Raw genomic sequence first — 20,942 nt, 5'->3', positions numbered from 1 at the left:
CCCTTGAGCCCTGCCCCTCCAACCACCACCAGGACAGAACCCCACTGGTCCTCGCCTACCACCCCACCAACCTCCACATACAGCGTATCATCCGCTGTCATTTCCGCCACCTCCAACGGACCCCACCACCAGGGATATAATACCCTCCCCTCCCCTATTTGCATTCCGAAAAGACCACTCTCTCCTTGACTCCCTTGTCAGGTCCACACCCCCCACCAACCCAACCTCCACTCCCGGCACCTTCCCCTGCAACCGCAAGAAATGCAAAACTTGCGCCCACACCTCCCCACTTACTTCCCTCCAAGGCCCCAAGGGATCCTTCCATATCCGCCACAAATTCACCTGCGCCTCCACACACATCATTTATTGCACCCGATGTGGCCTCCTCTATATTGGGGAGACAGGCCGCCTACTTGTGGAATGTTTCAGAGAACACCTCTGGGACACCCGGACGGACCAACCAACCAAACCACCCGTTGGCTCAAAACTTAAACTCCCCCTTCCACTCCACCAAGGACATGCAGGTCCTTGGACTCCTCCATCGCCAGACCATAGCAACACGACGGTTGGAGGAAGAACGCCTCATCTTCTGCCTAGGAACCGTCCAACCACAAGGGATGAACTCCGATTTCTCCAGTTTCCTCATTTCCCCTCTGCCCACCTTGTCTCAGTCAAATCCCTCGAACTCAGCACCGCCTTCCTAACCTGCAATCTTCTTCCTGACCCCTCCACCCCCCACTCCGGCCTATCACCCTCACCTTGACCTCCTTCCACCTATTGCATTTCTAAAGCCCCTCCCCCAAGTCCCTCCTCCCTACCTTTTATCTTAGCCTGCTGGACACACTTTCCTCATTCCTGAAGAAGGGCTCATCCCCGAAACGTCGATTTCCCCTGCTCCTTGGATGCTGCCTGACCTGCTGCGCTTTTCCAGCAACACATTTTCAGCAAAGTTCTATATATACCAAACTAATTGTTCTGAATGAATTCTACAAGTGCATACCATATATTGTATGATTCTTTCCAGTAGTTTCACTATTAGTGAAGTCCGATTCCAACGTAATTGCCTTTATGCAATTTAAGTTTTTGTTAATTGGATTGGGATTAGTCAAACTCCAATTATGGCAACTTGGCTAGAGATGAATGTACAACCAAATGCATGTATAAGGCAGTGGCTTGCATAATACTTTCCCCAGTTTTACAAACACTTTTTGGGAAATTGGAGTGTGTAGAAAATTAATTAATCTTGATGAAAGCCTTGGAAGTTGTGCAATTTAAGGTGCATACATCTACAACATTCTTGTATTACGACAACTTTAAGTGGAAAAATTAATCAAATGATATGTTTAATTCCTCAGTTGTTTTTGTTTCTAATTAGCTTCTCCTTGAACATCTTGTGAAGGACTAATGTCTTTGATTTCTGACTTAATTGCAAAAAGACCTGTACATGTCTGCAGTCTTAGATCTTTTTGTCAGTGCTTGTCTTACCAAAAAAATTAATGAACCATTTCACATGGATTTTAGACCTAAGCTATTTTTCTGTTTTAATCGTTAGCTGTTTAGGTGAACAGGCTATTTTTGATGGAAAGCTCAATAACATTATTGATAGGTTATATTTCTTGGTAGATATTCACAATTGCAATACCTGAGTAAGTGCTGATTTGTGCAATTTTATTTGATTTCTGTGTAGTTACTTGGATAACCAGATGACTTTTATCTGAAAGCCTGATAACCCATTTCCGATTTACATGGAGGTTTAGATACATAACAATATTTGTGTAGTGCTAGAATTCTACAAACTCATAATTTGAGAATGGAAGCAGTAGCCAGGAGATTAAATGGTTAAACACATCTGTTATGATCTATTCATAACAGCTAAAATGTAACTGTTAAGTCCTTACTTTAAAAAAATGTTGGCGCACAGGCTGATTTTTACTTCATGAAGCAAACTGATTAGAGGACTTTGCTTTTAAAAGCCTGATCCCTTGGATGTTAAGTTTGTAATTTGGAATGTATAAATTTCAGTAAGTGTTCAACAGTGACAAATGTATTATATTTGTATACAGTGGGGTTAGTGCAAAACTTTTTGTATGTATTAACTAAACTGGTTACATGTATAATAAACTTTTTCAGCCTCAGTAGCTTTCTATGGGTTGTGATTGGATATATGGTTCAACATAATTTGTAGTTGCATTAGGCTTACAATTCTGAGTAAACTACTTTAATAAGTGTTCTTTGTACAATGTTTGGTACCAATGTTGTAGAAGCCTATCAGTGATTCAACTCCAAACAATCCTATTATGTTTCTGTGTTGCTATGGAACCAGTTCTTTGTCATTTGATAGTATACTCAATATCTTTTTGTGATTGAAGTTAAATTGGCTGCATCACTTTCATTTTGCTGAAGTAATTGAGTGTGATTGTAAACTGTCTGGTTTCCATAAACTGGGATATTCTTCCTGCAAATAATAACTTTTTTAAACACTTCATCTCTAACCTTTAAAGAGCTTCACGGTCATTGAGATAGGCATTGTTTATGTTTTTCAGTTGGTAATTGGATGATCCAATAGAATTCCTAATGGTTATTAGGAATTTGTTTATAACTAGGTGGTGAATAGATCTACCATTAATTGCCAAATGTACCTCATGACAACACAAATCAATACCGGTTACCAGTGTTTCATTTTCCCTACGTTGCTTCCCTTTGCCCTCCTTGAATTTGATTTAAGTTTACTGAGTTGCACTGTATTGTTCATCTTCCAGTATGTCAGTTGTCAGGTCCTTCATGTTTGTGTCACATCAGGGTTGTAACAATGGTGGGAGACTTCAATTTGAAGTTATAGCATAGAAACTAGGAGCAGAGGTGTGCCACAGCCCTTAAAACCTGCTCTGCCATTTGCTATGATCATGGCTCTCCTCTCTGCCATATACCCACTTTCTCCCCATACAACTTGATGCATTTAAAGTATAAAATTATATTCATATTATCTAATGTTTGCACACTGTAACAGCACTGGTAACTATGTCCATACATGGTACCAGTTAGCTTTTTAAAATCTTGGTGTATTTGAACTACTTAGGCTGTAGTACCCCCCAAAAAATTGCTTAACTTAGGAAGTACATTTGAAGAATGCATCGGATTTCATTTGGTAAAAGATTGAAATTCATGACTGGCAGGTTTAACTTACCGCTCTAATTTAGATTAATGTTTTGCAGTCTGCTGGGCAGTTATTTGTATAGTTAAGAATGTGGTGCTGGAAAAGCACAGCAGTTCAGGCAGCATCTCAGGAGCAGGAAAATAGACTTTTCAGGCAAAAACCTGTTTGATTTCCTGATGAAGGGCTTTTGCCCAAAACGTCTATTTTCCTGCTCCGTGGGTCCTGACTGACCTGCTGTGCTTTTCCAGCACCACACTCTTTGACACTAATTTCCAGCATCTGCGGTACTCACTTTTGCCTATTTATTTGTATAGGAGTTTTTCTAAATCCATCCTTTAGTGGAAATAATTATAATGTCGTCTTTGAACCAGCAATCAAATCTTTTGATAGTTGTGCAGCTGGATGGTCAGATATGCCAGTTATCTTCTACTGTGACTTGCTTATCTTGATTTGTGGCTGTAGTTAATTCTGATTTGCCTTTGAAGTTAATGGTAAAGGGTGATCTAAGCTTGTACAATAGAACATTGAAGAGCAATATGCAGGCCAACAGTGTTTCCATGTTTTCGATAGAGTTGAGATGCTCTTTAGTATTAGTCATTGATTATGGTTTTTTTAAAGTGGTATCATTTTAAGTTAACTGCCATCTTGGGACCTGTGTTTTTCTCTGTTATAATCTTGTTTATCTGCCTCTGCATATGTAATGTTTTTGCTTTTCGTTTCAAGTAAACAATGGAGTCAATTTAAATTCTCAGTAATTGAATTTTGAACAGCGTGACAGTTGGTGATATTAGTTCAAATAGTTTGATGTTTTTGACCATATTAGAACGGTTAGCTAATATCAATCGATTATAACAATGGGTAATGTAATTGGCTGGAACTAGCAAGAATCATACAAGGTGTACTTAACGAGTAAAACTTGTCTTCTGTAGAAGTCTCAGCCATCTGGTCGTACTTCTTGACTAGCAGCCACCCATCTTAATATAATTGGATATATGTATCTGAAATTTGGGATTTTTTTCTTCAGTTGCAGATAATCCTAGAACTTTAGGCAATTATACGTAGGATTGTCCTAACAACAAAAATCCACAGATTCTGTTGCTGGTAAAATTGGAGGAATTGTTAAAAAAAAAACTTGGCCACTGAGCCTCTTCTCTTGCCAATCAGTATTTTACGTGTTCTTTCAGTAGATATTTTAATCAACCTGTTCAATGCTGCTCTTGAGCAAGTGGAACTTGAACTTTGGGCTTCTGGTCAAGCTGTGGGGGCACTATCAGTGCACCACTAGAGCACTTGGGATGGTGTATAATTATCAGCAAACCATAAAATATAGGAGCTGGAGTAGGCCATTTGGCCATTGTATCTATTCTGCCATTTAATGAGACCATTGCTGATCTGATTCTCAACTACACTTTTCTGCCTTATCCTTGTAAACCTTGATTCCTTTACTGATTTAAAGATCTGTCTACCTCCACCTTGAATTACTTGATGACCAAGAATCAACAGCTCTTGTAGTTTTTTTTTTATAATCCACAGATTCTACTTATGTCTGACTTATTTAGAGGATGTTGCAAGAGTCACGTATTTATCTTTCAATAAAGTCAGCTGTCATTCTAAACTCTTAATGAGCACAAGACCAACCTTCTCAAGATCAACCTGGTGAGCCTTCTCTGGACTGCCACTGTGTTAGTGTATCTTTCCTTAATAAGAGGCCCAAAACTGTTCAGAGTATTCTAGATATGATCTACCAATTACCTTGTATAGTTTGCCTATTTTAATATTCCATACCCGTTGAAATATAAACCAACCATTTGCCTTCCCTGTTACCTACTCAACTTAGAAGCTAGCTTATTGTGATTCATGCATGAATACCCCCCAAATCCACCTGTGTGGTAGCTTTTGCAGTCTGTCTTCATTTAAATAATATTCAACTGTTTTATTGTTCTTGGCAGAGTACATTACTTCATGTTCCCACACTTTATCTACCAAGTTTTTGCCCACTCATTAAAATTGTTTTTGTCATCCTCAAACTTGGTGATCACACCTTGAGTTCCTGCATCAATGTCATTCATATCTATTCTGAATAATTGGAGCTGTCATCAGTTGTCATAAAAACGCCATGTCTAGGAAATTTGCCATCCATACATGGTCTGGCCTGCATGTGACTCTAACCACTTGGTTGCAGCTGCTTGCAGACAAGTCAAAAGTCAAGACCACTTAGCCTTGACCTAAGGACAAGAAATGAAAATAGTTCATACAATCTGCTGGCTTGGTGACAATCTTTTTGCCAACTTCTTGGGATGACGTTGGGGAACTGACCATGTTCCCAAATTAAATTAGTCCCACCTGCCAGCGCTTGGCCCATATCCCTCCGAACATTTCTTATTCATATACTTATCCAAATGTCTTTTAAACATTGTAACTGTACCTGCATCCTTTGCAAGTTCATTCCACACATGAGCAGTCTATATATATAAGAACTGCCCTGCTGCTTTTTTTAAAAATCTTTCTCCTTTCTCCTTAAAAAAAATATGCCCCCAATCTTGAAATCCCTCACCTTAGGGAAAAGACACCTGTCATTCACCTTATCTGTACCCCTCATGACCTTAAACCTCTATAAGGTCACTTCTTAACCTCCTACACTCTAGTGACAAAAGTCCCAGCTCCACACCCACGCCAGATCCCAGCTCCCAGCCCTGCCGAGTTTTCACCATCCCTCCAGACCTTCCCCTCACTGGGGACGAACGATCAGTTCTCGGCAAAGGACTTACCTTCATCCCCCTCCGTCCATGCATCAATGAATTTAATACACACCGTGACGTTGAACACTTCTTCCTCCGCCTCCGAGCTTACTTTCACAGTCAGGACTACCGCCCACCTTCCGAGGATCCCTTCACCCACCTCCAACACACTGCATCCACCTGGACACCCCGCGCTGGCCTGTTACCCACCCTCGACCTCATTTCCAACTGCCGCCGGGACATTAACCGCCTCAACCTGTCTACTTCCCTCTCCCACTCTAACCTCTTGCCCTCACAACGCGCAGCCCTCCAATCCCGACCTCGCCATCAAGCCAGCAGATAAAGGGGGCGCAGTGGTGGTCGGGCACACTGACCTCTAAATCGCTGAAGCCAAACACCAACTCGAGGACACCTCTTCCTACCGCCCCCTTGACCATGACCCCACCTCCCATCACCAAACCATCATCTCCCAGACCATACAGAACCTCATCACCTCAGGAGATCTCCCACCCACAGCTTCCAACCCCATAGTCCGGGAACCCCGCACTGCCCTGTTCTACATCCTTCCCAAGATCCACAAGCCTGACCACCCTGGCCAACCCATTGTCTCAGCATGCTCCTGCCCCACTGAACTCATTTCTACCTACCTCGACACTGTCCTATCCCCCTTAGTCCAAGAACTCCCCACATAGTTCGAGACACCACCCACGCCCTCCACCACCTCCAAGACTTCCGTTTCCCTGGCCCCCAACACCTCATCTTCACCATGGATATCCAATCCCTCTACACCTCCATCCGCCATGATCAGGGCCTCCAAGCCTTCCGTTTCTTCCTCTCCCGACTTCCCCAACAGTACCCTTTCACCGACACTCTCATTCGTTTGGCCGAACTGGTCCTCACCCTTAACAATTTCTCCTTCAAATCCTCCCGACCAAAGGGGTAGCCATGGGCACCCTATGGGCCCCAGCTATGCCTATCTCTTTGTTGGCTACATAGAACAGTTGATTTTCCATAATTACACCAGCACCACTCCCCACCTCTTCCTCCGCTACATTGATGACTGCATTGGCACCACCTTGTGCTCTTGCGAGGAGGTTGAGCAATTCATCAACTTCACCAACACATTCCACCCCTGACCTTAAATTTACCTGGACCATCTCTGACACCTCCCTCCCCTTCCTAAACCTCTCCACCTTCATTAATGACGACCAACTTGATACCGACATTTTTACAAACCCACTGACTCCCACAGCTACCTGGATTACACCTCTTCTCACCCCATCTCCTGCAATAATGCCATCCCGTATTCCCAATTCCTCCTCCTCCGCCGTATCTGCTCCCAGGAGGACCAGTTCCACCACAGAACACACCAGATGGCCTCCTTCTTTAGAGACCGCAATTTCCCTTCCCACGTGGTTAAGGATGCCCTCCAACGCATCTCGTCCACATCCCGCACCTCTGCCCTCAGACCCCACCCCTCCAACCATAACAAAGACAGAACGCCCCTGGTGCTCACCTTCCACCCTACCAACCTTTGCATAAACCAAATCATCCGCCGACATTTCCGCCACCTCCAAACAGACCCCACCACCAGGGATAGATTTCCCTCCCCACCCTTTTTCCGCCTTCCGCAAAGACCGTTTCCTCCGTGACTACCTGGTCAGGTCCACGCCCCCCTTCAACCCACCCTCCCATCCTGGCACCTTCTCCTGCCACCACAGGAATTGCAAAACCTGCGCCCACACCACCTCCCTCACCTCCATCCAAGGCCCTAAAGGAGCCTTCCACATCCATCAAAGTTTTACCTGCACTTCCACCAATATCATTTATTGTATCTGTTGCTCCTGATGCGGTCTCCTCTACATTGGGGAGACTGGACGCCTCCTAGCAGAACATTTTAGGGAACATCTCCGGGACACCCGCACCAATCAATCACACCGCCCTGTGGCCCAACATTTCAACTCTCCCTCCCACTCTGCCAAGGACATGGAGGTCCTGGGCCGCCTCCACTACAGCTCCCTCACCACCAGGCGCCGGAGGAAGAACGCCTCATCTTCCCCCTCGGAACACTTCAACTCCAGGGCATCAATGTGGACTTCAACAGTTTCCTCATTTCCCCTTTCCCCCATCTCACCGCGGTTCCCAACTTCCAGCTCAGCACTGTCCCCATGACTTGTCCTACCTGCCTATCTTCTTTTCTACCTATTCACTCCACCCTCCCCCGCCGACCTATCACCTTCATACCCGCCCCCACTCACCTATTGTACTCTATGCTACTTTCTCTCCACCCCCACCTTCCTCTCACTTATCTCTCCACGCTTCAGGCTCTCTGCCTGTATTCCTGATGAAGGGCTTTTTCCCGAAACGTCGATTTTACTGCTCCTCAGATGCTGCCTGAACTGCTGTGCTCTTCCAGCACCACTAATCCAGAATCCCAGCCTATCCAGCCTGTCCTTTTTATAATTTAACCCCTGCGTTCCTGCCAGTATCCTGGTAAATCTTTTCTGAACTCTATTCAGCTTAATGATATCCTTCCTATAACTGGGTGACCAGAACTGGACACTGTACTCCAGAAGAGGCCTTACCAGTGTTGTGTGCAATTTCAACATAACATCCCAACCCCTACACTCAGATGTCTGAACCATGAAGGCAAGCATGTTAAATGTCTAAATGTTACACCACTTCAAAGAATTATGTACCTGTACTCCGAGTCTCTGTTCCACACACTCCGAAGGCCCTGCTTTTAATGGCCTAAGTCTTGATCTTGTTTTACCAAAAATGCAATGTCTCTCATTTATCCAAATTAAACTCTATCTGCCATTTTTCAACCCATTGACCAATTTGACCAAGATCTCTTTGTAATCTTAGATAACCTTCACTGTCTACTATGCCACCAATTTTGGGGTCATCCAGAAACCTACTAACCATGCCTTCTATATTCTTATCTAAATAATTTACATAAATAACAAGCATACATGTACCCAGCACAGAGCCCTGTGGAGCACAGCTGGTGGCAGGCCTCTGATTTGAAAAACAACTCTCCATCACCATATATCTCCTGCAATTAAGCTAATTTTGTACCTAATTGGTATGATCACCCTGAATCCTATGTGATCTAACTTTACCAATTAGTTTGTCATTTCAGAATCTTGTCAAAGGCTTTACTCTAGTCTAAAGAAGATGTACCGCTCTACTCGTCAGTCTCTTTGCTTACTTTCCCAAAAAAAATTCTCAATCAAGTTTGAGACACTACTTCTCTCTCTCAAAACTATGCTGACTATCCCAAATCATTCCTTGCTTCTCCAAATGCATATAAACCCGATCTTTCAGAATCCCTTCCAACACCTTAACTGCCACCAAAGTCAGGCTCTCAGATGTAAAGATCCCAGGCTTTTCCTTACATCCCTTCTTCATCGAAGGCGCAACATTGGCCTTTGTTCAGTCATCCGGCACCTTACCTGTAGTTATAGATGGTACATATATTTCTGCAAGGGGCCCTGCAACCACCACCTTACATTTCCCCAATAACCCAAGATACACCAAATCAGGTTATGGAGATTTATCCACCTTTTTATATTTTCTATGATCTCCAGCACTCCCATTTTCTGTAATATGAACTTTTTAAAACATCTGTTTATTTCCCAGAGTTCTCTAGGCTCCATTTCTTTCTCCACAGTAAAAACTGTTTATGGACCAAAACATTTCAAGAATGTAGCACAGACCCTAACTTTGATAGTTGTTTTAAGCAGGTCTAAAGTGGATATTCCAGGAGAGATATTGCTGGTCAAACCCCTTAAGTTTGAAGAAAACAAAATTTATTTACTAAGTGAAACGCAAACAAAAGATAACCGAATACAGAGCAACTTAACCTATCTGAAGACCCAACAGATTATCCCAACTTAATGATGCTGTTCCCCATACTTGCAACAGTCCCCATAAACACCCCTTGGCACAAAAGGTAAAATCAAACACATGCTCTTAAATGACAGAAGTCAGAGAGAGATGAGCAAGGACCTGCTTTTGTGTTCAGCAGCTTTAACAGCACTACTGCTAAAAACCAAATCAGAGGAAAGCTGAGCTGGGAGAACTAGCCCTTTTTATTGTATAAGTGTTTTTTTTTCAGAAACTTGAAAGCTTGTTTGTCTGAGGCAGTATCTGGTAGCGATGATCAAACTGGCCCTAAACCCCTTCAACTTAAACTTTTTGGAGTATATGTCTTTTACAACCTCTCTGGGGGAAAAAAAACCCAAGGACAACATAACCTTGTTAAAGGAATAGCTTCATCACAAAAATGACATGAAATATTCATTGAATATCTCCTCCATGTCTTCTGTTATTGACTAGGCCAGACCACTTAAAACCTGCTTAAGCAGGCAGCCCAGACCATAACGTTGCACTTTGTTTTGGGAAGTGTACAGTGAAAATTACCTGGAGTGAAGTAGCTAGGTTAACTTCTTCGAGGAGAAAGTGAGGGCTGCAGATGCTGGAGATCAGAGCTGAAAATGTGTTGCTGGAAAAGCGCAGCAGGTCAGGCAGCATCCAAGGAACAGGACAATCGACGTTTCAGGAAGAAGGGCTTATGCCTGAAACGTCGATTCTCCTGTTCCTTGGATGCTGCCTGACCTGCTGCGCTTTTCCAGCAACACATTTTTAGCTAGGTTAACTACCAAGTTTTAAAACAGACAAAAATTTATTCACAAGATTACACAATGAAACACAAAGAAGAGAATAAAGAACCCCAGCAGAACTCAATCTATCCAAACTGGATTTAATTATGCTGTTCCGAAGATACACAACAGTCCCAATTAGCAAACCCCCTTTAAAACCAGTACAAATAGAACACATGTTAACAGGTTGAAGTTAGGTCAGAGAGAAAGAGTTTCCACACGGCTCACTGTTGAACTCCTCACTAGTTCTGGACTGAACTGCTCAGCTAGAGAGCTGACCACTCTCCTTTCATTATACAGGTCACTTCTAAAGCATGATCACTTTGGCCTGAAGTTTCATCTGTTTACATATAAACAAAATACCTTTTAATCTCTGTACCAAATCAGTCTAATCGGCACCAAGATTGTTTTATTACCCCTCTGGAAAAAAAACAAGGAGACAGTATCCTTGAGAAAAGGAACAGCTTTTGGGGAAAAAAAACTTCATGACACCTCCCCCTTTTTAAAGAAATTAACCATCACTATCAAAAGATGGCTTCATTTTTTAAAACCCTTTAAAAACCCAGTTTGTAGTTAAAACACACATATATGCTATACTAACTATAAGCATGCACAACTACATGCAAATTCAAGCTGTGGCACCCGCCACCAAACGCCTCTGTATTTCATTAGAGACATCGGCAATCACATTTTCGCGACCTGTCGCATGCACAATTGTCAAATTGAATAGCTGCAACAAGCTCCATCTAAACAGTCTGGAATCTTTGACCTTAAGTTTTTCCACAAATGTCAGTGGGTTATGATCAGTGTATACAATTGTCTCAGATGAATTGCTGGTAATATAAACACTGAAATGTTGTAATGCCAACACCAAGCTTAAAGTCTTTTTCTCTACCGTTGAATATTTCTGTTGATGAACGTTCAGCTTCCTGGAAAAATATCCGATAGGTCTTTCCATTCCCTCAAAATCCTTCTGCATCACTGGCATCGATAGCCATCTTGAAAGGCATCATGTAATCAGGCGTCGCTAATACTGGGGCAGTGGTTAATATGGTTTTTAAGCTGTCAAATGCCTTTTGACCGTCCGCTGTCCACTGAAACTTCTTGCCGTTTTTTAACAATTCGCTGAGTGGAGCCACACAGTTAAGGCTCGGCTCAAATGTGCAGTAAAATCCACTCGACCCAGGAACCATAGTACTGCTTTTTTCGTTGAATATGTGAGAAATTCTCCACTTACTTTCGTTCTCACATTCCATGGGGCTATTGACCAATAACATGGCCCAGGAGTGTGACTTGGGTTTTGGCAAATTCACTTTTAGCTAAGTTTACCACCAAGTCGGCCTTCCAAAATCAATTGAACAAGCCTGATAAATGCTGTAAATGTTCATTCCATGAGTAACTAAAAATCATCAGCTCATCCATATACTCCACACATGTCAGCCAGACTACTGCGACCACTAGGACTTATAACAGCACACAAACCAACAGCCACACTCAGACAACAACTCACCAGAATGAAGGACCCGATACCCAGCATGAGCAAAACTAATGTAGTGTACAAAATCCCATGCAAGGACTGCACAAAACACAATATATATGACAAACAGGAAGACAGCTAATGATCCAAATCCACGAACATCAACTAGCCACGAAACGACACGACCAGCTTTCCCTAGTAGCCACACACTCAGACGACAAGCAACATGAATTTGACTGGGACAACACTACCATTATAGGGCAAGCGAAACAAAGAACAGCCAGGGAATTCCTAGAAGCATGGCACTCATCCACAAACTTCAACAAACACATCGACCTGGGCCCAATATACCGGCCACTACAGCGGACAGCTGAAACTGACAACCGGAAGCGGCAGGGACAGGCCACTATAAATGCCGGAGGAAACACCACAGAAGCGCTTCAGAGGAGGCTCCCAAGCACTGAGGATGTCACCTAGACAGGGGACGAAACGTTTGCAACAAAAATTTCCAGCTCAGCGAACAGAACCACAGCAACGAGCACCCGAGCTACAAATCTGCTCACAAACTTTATACTCCACACAGTTGGGTAATCTGGCAATGACCTTATTAGTCAGTCTCTTAAAAAGTAGCTGGAGCGTTTTTCATACCAAATGATATGATTTTGAACTGATAAAGTTCCATTTGGCATTACGAAAGTTGAAATCGCCTTTCCTCTCTCTGACAGAGGTACTTGCAGTCGCCTCTGAGCAAGTCCAACTTGGGTGTTTGCCCCACTTTTTCGACAGTCCTCCAACCATGGAATCGGATGTGCATCAGTCTTTGTAATGGCGTTGATTTTGCGATAGTCCACACATAACCATTGGGTACCATCTTGCTTTTGCACCATGATTATGGGTGAGCTCTAGTTACTCTAACTCACTTCAATTATGCCATCTTGGAGCATGGGCTCTATCTCCTTCAGAACCTGTGCCAACTTTAGAGGGTTATGCCCATAAGGATGTTGCTTAATCAGAATGGCATCTCCTATATCTACATCATGCATAATTAGGTTAGTACTTCCCAGTTTATTTCCGCATATCTCTGCATGTGATAGTGATAACCCTTTCAGGTCATTTTGATTTCCTTGTGGAAGGTAACTCAATAATTTAACCCAATTTTTGACAACTTACTCATTGTTCAACTTGATTTGAGGCATATCCAATTCAGAATCCTGTGAACTTGGTTCTTCCTTCTGTGCTGTATTCATTAACATCTCCTCTTTCTTTCCTTCCCTACCAAAATACCTTTTGAGCATATTCACATGACACACTGAGATTTCTTCCTATCTGGAGTCCTTATCAAGTAGTTCACCTCACTCAATTTCTTCTCAATTTGATAAGGTCCACTAAACCTGGCTTTGAAAGGCTCACCTGTTACTGGAAGTAATGCCAGCACCTTATCCCCAATTGCAAAATTGCGAATGTGATTTTTTTTAATATCCGCTTCTTGTTCCATTGCATGATGTGATACTTTTTAAATGTAGTTTAGTTAACACTCCAGCTCTATTTAATCGTTCTCTAAAATTTGACACACAGTCCAAATGGGTGGTCTCTGAATTCTGACTTATTCATTTCTATTTAGTCAATTTTAAAGGTCCTCTTACTTCATGCCCAAAAAATTAATTCAAATGAACTGAATCTCTGATTGCAAAAAGTACAAACGGAGCTCCCTTATCCCAGTCATCTGGATAATCCTGACCATAAGCCCTCAACATGGTCTTTTAATATTTGATGCCATCTCTAGCGCTCCCTGCGATTCTGGATGGTACGCAGTAGATTTGAATTGCTTTATTCCCAAGTTATCCATAACCACCTCGAATAGTTTGGATTTGAAGTTTGAACCTTGATCTGACTGGATCTTTATTGGTAGTCGCTATCCAGTTTTTTAAAAAAAAATGTAAGTAATTCTTCGACAACCCTTTTGGCTGTGATGTTGCGTAATGGGATTGCCTCTGCAAATCTGATCGCCGCATCCATTATTATTAATAAATACTTAATCCCACTTTTTGTTTGAGGTAGAGGACCTACGCAATCAATCAAGACTCTTGTGAAATGTTTCTCAAATGCTGGAATAGATATTAAAGGTGCAGGTTTTCTGATTAACTGACATGTATGACACATCTGGCAAAATTCAACTACATCCTTGTGTATTGTGTAGTCCAAGCCAGTAAAAATGTGATTGCATTTAACCAGTGTTTTCCTCACCCCTACGTGACCTCCAAGTGGTAGCCCATGTGCCACTCGCAGCACCTCCTTTCTATACCCTACTAGCAAAACAATTTGATGAATCTCTGCCCATTTCTCATCTGTTTGGTGTCTCCATTTCCTCATTAAGACATCATTTGTTAAGTAATACACACAGGGCTGCATTCGCACTCCTCTATAAATGTGGTGATATAACAGAATTACAGCAGAAAGTTGAAAACATAAAACAATCAGCTTAGCAGAGTCATCAAGATATACAGCACAGAAACAGACCCTTCAGTCCAACTCATCCATTCTGACCAGATATCCAAACCTAATCTAGTCCCACCTACCAGCACCCAGCTCATATCCCTCCAACTCCTTCCTATTCATTTACCCATCCAGATGCCTTTTAAATGTTGCAATTTTACTAGCCTCCACTGCTTCCTTTGGTAGCTCATTCCACACACGCACCACCCTCTGCATGAAAAAGCTGCCCCTTAGGTCTCTTATGTCTTTTCCCTCTCACCCTAAACTATGCCCTCTAGTTTGGACTCTCCCACCCAAGGGAAAAGACCTTGTCTATTTACCCTATCCATACCTGTCATGATTTTATAAACCTCAGCCTCCGGCTTTCCAGGGAAAACAGCCCTAGCCTTTCAACCTCTCCCTGTAGCTCAAATCCTCCAACCCTGGCAACATCCCCGTAAATCTTTTCTGAATCCTTTCAAGTTTCTGATAGGAGGGAGACCAGAATTGCATGCCAAAAGTGGCCTAACCAACGTCCTGTACAGCTGCAACATGACCTCCCAACTCATTATACTCAATACTCTGACCAATAAAGGAAAAACCAAGCATCGCCTTCACTATCCTATCTACCTGCAACTCTACTTTCAAGGAGCTAGGAACCTGATACTTGTGTGTTTACCTATTTGCTCCTTCTCTGTGCCACTTATCAAAAAAAAGTCTCGGATAATGCTATGTCAGCTTCTTTATCTGTACCTTTTGATCCCTCCTGCTTCAGGTTGTATGATCACAAATCACAGAGGCACAATCGGAGAAAGTTCCTGGATAAACATTCTCCATATCTTCAGTTGCTTGCGTCTCCACTGGCTTTTCAGCTAGAGTAAGGAGCATGCCTACTGGTGAATCAACTATATCATTTGCAAGGACCAATTGTATTCCTGGAGCTGACAGTCTGCCCAGTACTCCTATCACAAATTCTCCAGTCTTCTCTGGACTCAAGCCTCACTTTACATAGTTGAGCACTTTTTGCCTCACATGAATTCCTGTAACCAGTACTTTTTCTGGCAATAGTCTCTCAGGAGTGCATATCTCCTCATCCTTCAGCATTACAGACTGAGTATCCTATGTCCTTAATATTGTCACCTCTTTACCTGTTACTCCTGGCCTGTGAATAATCTTTACCCTTGCATGTATAATTTTTAAGCAGATCTGGCATTTCCTCCTTAATTAACCTCTGATCATCTTGGTGAAAGTGAGGACTGGAGATCAGAGTCAGGATTAGAATGGTGCTGGAAAAGCACAGCAGGTCAGGCAGCATCCGAGGAGCAGGAAAACCGACGATCGGGCAAAGGTCCTTCATCTTTTGCCTGAAATGTCGGTTTTCCTGTTCCTCGGATGCTGCCTGACCTGTACGTTTCCAGCACTACTGATCATGTATGCTCTGAGACAGATGTCTAACTTCCCTTCTGTTACTAGTCCAACAAATCTTCCAAGCTTGTCTGGTTTTTCTGTATCTATCTTTTTTTTTTTTAGCCCAGTAACGCTGATTTTGTGTGGCCCCCTTTATTACAATGAAAACACTGGAGCTTCTTAACTAACTTGCCCCCCCCCCCCAAACAAGGCTTTTTTTAATCCTGTGGCAAGTTATCCTTTATGACCTTCACTGGGATCTACGTTAGAATTTCTATTTGCCCCAATTTCTATCCCTCATGGACTAAAATTGATTCTGGAAGCCAAACAGAGTTTTATGGACCAACTCACATTGATTAGCCATTTCAGCTGCTATGCTTGCTGTTTTAACACTCTGCTCTTCCACATGAGTTTGCAGTACGTCCTCGCTAAGGTTACATTCAGCCTTTATCTCCAGCCTTTTAAGCTAAGTTTTCTTTATAAATGTCAGTTTTTGAAGTTCAAAAGCTCGCACTTTTTCTTTCTATGCTGTTTTCTCTCTGCTTTTAATTGTAACTCAAAACTGTTTCATTTCTGCTGCTCTTTCCTTATCTCTCACCTGTAACTCAAGCTGCTTCATTTGCAATCGAATTCTTGCCATCTCTATAGATTCTGATGGTTTCTCCAGCAAGTTTAAATGCTGAGCTACTGCTGTAATTATCTCTCCTTTCCTCACAGAAGCTGGTAGATCCAATCCTAGCTTGTCTGCTAACTCCTACAGCTTGGTCTTATTCACGTTTTGCAAGACTTCCAAAATCACCACATCCACTTCCAGAACATTTCTGGTGACTGAAAAAGCCATTACTATCCCAAACTTTGTCTACCCAACCAAACCAAACCAAACCCAAAATCAAGACACTAGCATCTACCACTCACTGTTTAAAATCCTGCAAAGAGCTCCCAATTTGTTATGGACTAGGCCAGACCACTCAAAACATTCTTAAGCGGGCAGCCTAGACCATAACGTTGAACTTTGTTTTGGGAAGCATACAGTGAAAATTACCTGGAGTGAGGTAGCTAGGTTAAACTACCAGGTTTTAAAATAAACAATTTATTCACAAGATTGCTCAGTGAAAAATGAAGAGAATAAAGAACCCCTACAGAACTCAGTCTACCCAAACTCGACTTAGTTATGCTGTTTCGAATGTACACAACAGTCCCAATAAGCAAACCCCTTTAAAAACCAGTGCAAATGGAACACATGCTTACGTGTTGAAGTTTGAAGGACAGAAAGAGAGGGAGAGAATTTCCACACAGCTCACTGTTGAACTCTCTCAAGTTCTGGACTGAACTGCTCAGCTAGAGAGCTGACCGCTCCCCTTTCATTATACAAGTCACTTCTAACACATGACCACTGTGACCTGAAGTCTCATCTGTATACATATAAACAAAAAGGCTTCTCAGTACCCTTTAATCTCTGTACCAAGCTAGTCTAATCGGCACAGAGAGTAGTTTATTACCCCTCTGAAAAACTACCAAGGGCACAGTGTCCTTGAAAAGGAACAGCTTTTAGTAAAAAGAAACCAGCTTTGTGACACTTCCATGATGACTAATTGGAAGACGCACTTAAGGTAACAGGGGCAGAGTGTACTCTGTGGTGTCTTCAGTGTCCATCATGAGTGGTTTGGTAGTAACATGACTAAGTACACTGCCAGAGTGCTGGAAGTTTAGCCTTGTAGATAACATAGATAAAACTAACGGAGTATGAACAGCTAGGATCTAAATTGAAAACAACCAAAAAGATAGTAATTTCTGGATTACTAACTGAGCCACGAGCTAATTGGTACAGAGTCAATAAGATTAAGCAGTAAATGTGTAACCTAAAGATTGGTGTTGGAGAAATGGGTTTGAATTTGATAGGCTGAGTGGCCTAATTCTGCTTCTAATATCTTAAGAACTTATGAACTGAGGTGAGATAATGAACCAGATGGAAGAACCTACTCTTTCTTATCTCCAATCATACCTGCTGCAGAAGCATGTATGAATAACAGTATAGTAGAGTGATCATGCACAAATATGTGAGGGGACAAAGCCCTTATCCTCCATTGAGTTGTGTAAAACGGACACATTCAGAACTAAATTGGCAGCTCAACATTGGATATCCTCAAGATGCCCTGGCATAATCATGAGCAGAATAGTGTTCAGCTAGAATCTGTAATCTCATGCATATTCCGCACTATCATTACCATCAAAGCAAGGGATCATTCCTGGTACATGTAAAGGGCAGGTGATGTGTGAGGAGCAGCACCAGATGTATATTTTTATATTAAAAAAACATTGTCAACGTGATAAAACTACTACAAGGGAATGCATGCTTGCCAAAGGTATAACAGGCTAAGAAATCCATAGTTAATTAGTTGCATTGAATATTGGGAGTTCTGCCACAATCGGTCATGAATGCTGGTGGAAAACTAATAATTAACCCAAATGAGAGGGTTTAATATGTTCCCATCCTTATTGATGGGTATGCCTAACATATAATTGCAAAAGAAAAGGCTGGTGTGTTTTTTTTTCAGTGGTAGTACCCCTATCTTTGAGCAATGAGACCTGAGTTCAAGTTACACCTGCTCCAGAGATGTATCAGGACAGCCGTGAGTACGTTGATTAGAAAATATCTTGGAGCTTTTGGTCCATGCAGCACAGTCATTTGGAGCACAGGAAAATCCATTATAGTATTCAAGAAAACCAGGCTGAAATATTTGACCATCTGAGGCGGAGGTGTTAAGAGAATGAACCAATTCTGTCCCATCTCAAGACCCCCTGCATAACAGGAGCCACTGTTCAGCTAATTTGATTCATTCCATATCTCAAGAAATGGCCAAAAGTGCTGAATACTGCAGAGGCTATGGGTCTGATAATATCCTGGCAGAAGGATTGAAAGCATATGATTAGGAACTATCTACATCTCGACACAGGTGGTTCCAGCACAGCACAAATGAAGCATTGCACAAGTATGTTCTGTCCACAAAAAAAAGCCAGAACCATCTCCCAGTAACTGCCCCATTTGGTTAACTCTCAACCAACAGCAAAATGTCAAGTATCATCACTGAGCCACCACTGATGGTCACTGCTCAGTTTGGATTCAGCGAGGCCTATTAGATTGCCGACCTAATTACAGATTTTGACAAACTTCAATTTTATTTTGTCTATCTCTAGGTTGGATGAGAATGACAGTCTTGACTTCAAAATTGAAGTGAATGAGAATTGGAGGATGTGAGTGAGGTAGGGGAACTCTGCTAGATCGAATCATATCTGGCACAACTATGATGGTAGTTCTTGGGGCCAGTAGCTTAAGCCCCAGTAAATCATTGGAGATGTTCTTTAGATAGTGTCTCAGTCCAGTCATCTTCAGCTGCTTCCTCAGTGACTGCCATTGGTAAAGTAAGGATGTTTGCTGATTCTACAGTGTCTAGTACCGTTCCTGATGAAGGGCTTATGCCTGAAACATTGATTCTCCTGCTCCTCGCTTGGCGCCTTTTGCAGCGCCACACCTTTCAACTAGTACCCCACTTGTCAATTCCATACTGAAGAAATCTGTATCCACTTGCAGTAAGGCCTGCTCAATATTCATGCTTGGGTTCATAAGTGGAAAGTAACATCATGGCACATTGGTGCTGGGCAGTGATTATCTCCATATAGCATAGAACCATTCCCTTTTGACATTCACTGATATTAGTCATTGAATTGCTGACCATCAACATTCTAGGGGCTACCATCGATTTGAATTGAGATTGAGACCAGCTATCTAACTACGGTGGCCACAAAGAATTGGAAGTTCTATGGCGAGTAACTTGAAGCTTGTCAATCATCTTCAAGGCACTGGAATACTCATCCATTTACTTGAGTGAATGCAGCTGTAACAAAACTCAAGAAACTTGACACCATCTAGGACAAAGATAGGGACCCTATTCAATACCTTAAATGGTTGACTCATTGATCTACAGGCATGCTGAGCAGCCTGTAGTGAATTATTATGCCCAAGACCGCTGTTTCAAATCCTGTATAAGACCGGTTGTATCGCCTCTTGTTTTTTTTTAAAACGTTGCTTAGAGTATTTTTGAAGTGTCTTGTAATGTAATGGTAATGGCACTAATTCTGGTTCAGAAGGTCTGGGTTCAAGACCCATCTCCTACAGAGCCCTGCTATAACATATCAAAACCAGTTCACTCCTTCAATCACTGATACTGCAGATTATACCATCTAGAATCACAGAAGCAGCTGAGCAAATCTTCGACAGCACCTTTCAAACTGCCAATCTCTTCTACCTGGAAGGAAAGTATAAGAATCACACTACCTGCAAGTACCCTTTCAGGCTCCACAACATCTTTCTTGGTGAATCAGAATCCTGGGCCTCTTTTCCCGAATATACTGAGTTTGCACCAGGTAGGTTAAAGTATTTTAAGGAAGTAGCTCGGTATAAGCTGCTTGGGTGATTGGGGGTGAGCAGCAAATGCTGATCCTGCCATGCACAATGCAAAACAAAATTGATGCTAGGGAGACTGAGGAACTGGTTAAATTAATTTGAAAATATAATGGAGAATGAAGTGGATGGGACTAATAACATGAGGGAAGGGTAGGCAGTAATTCAATTTTAAAAATATCTGGAGTTAGAAGTTGCATTAAGAACAGGATTGCTTATGATTTCTGGATTATCAGTCATTTGTGAATTTGCATCGGAATCACCAAGGGAATGGAGTGTGCTGATCTGTTTCATGTTACAATAGAGACAATACTAAGACGGTAACACTTCACCCTTGAGACTAGAATGTTCAAGCAGAATGTGTTAAGAAGGGTGTTCACACAAACTTTAATGGTGGAAATAGGCTGACGTTAGAACCAGGTGAAAAATACATTTATGAGCAGTAATTCAAAATAAAGGGAAGAGGATAGAAGTCAAATCTGACATTTTAGGCAGTGCAAGTAAAGGGAAAGCTAAAAGATGTGAAGGAATTTAAACCAGGTGAGTGAAACATTAGGAAAGGACAAGT

General features: G+C 42.2%; 1 protein-coding gene across 1 annotated transcript in view; it reads left to right on the top strand.

The window, feature by feature from the left end:
- The window catches only part of LOC122550728 (paraspeckle component 1-like), a 123,363-nt gene that overhangs the window by 64,281 nt on the left and 38,140 nt on the right, over positions 1–20,942 (top strand). The gene's annotated exons all lie outside the window — the stretch shown is intronic.

The sequence above is a fragment of the Chiloscyllium plagiosum genome, unplaced genomic scaffold (assembly GCF_037043375.1).
Source record: "Chiloscyllium plagiosum isolate Xiang-an unplaced genomic scaffold, Cpla_swu_hap1 HiC_scaffold_6, whole genome shotgun sequence".
Lineage (NCBI taxonomy): Eukaryota > Metazoa > Chordata > Chondrichthyes > Orectolobiformes > Hemiscylliidae > Chiloscyllium > Chiloscyllium plagiosum.
Note: the sequence above shows the minus strand (reverse complement) of the source record. Positions and strands in the feature narration are given on the sequence as shown.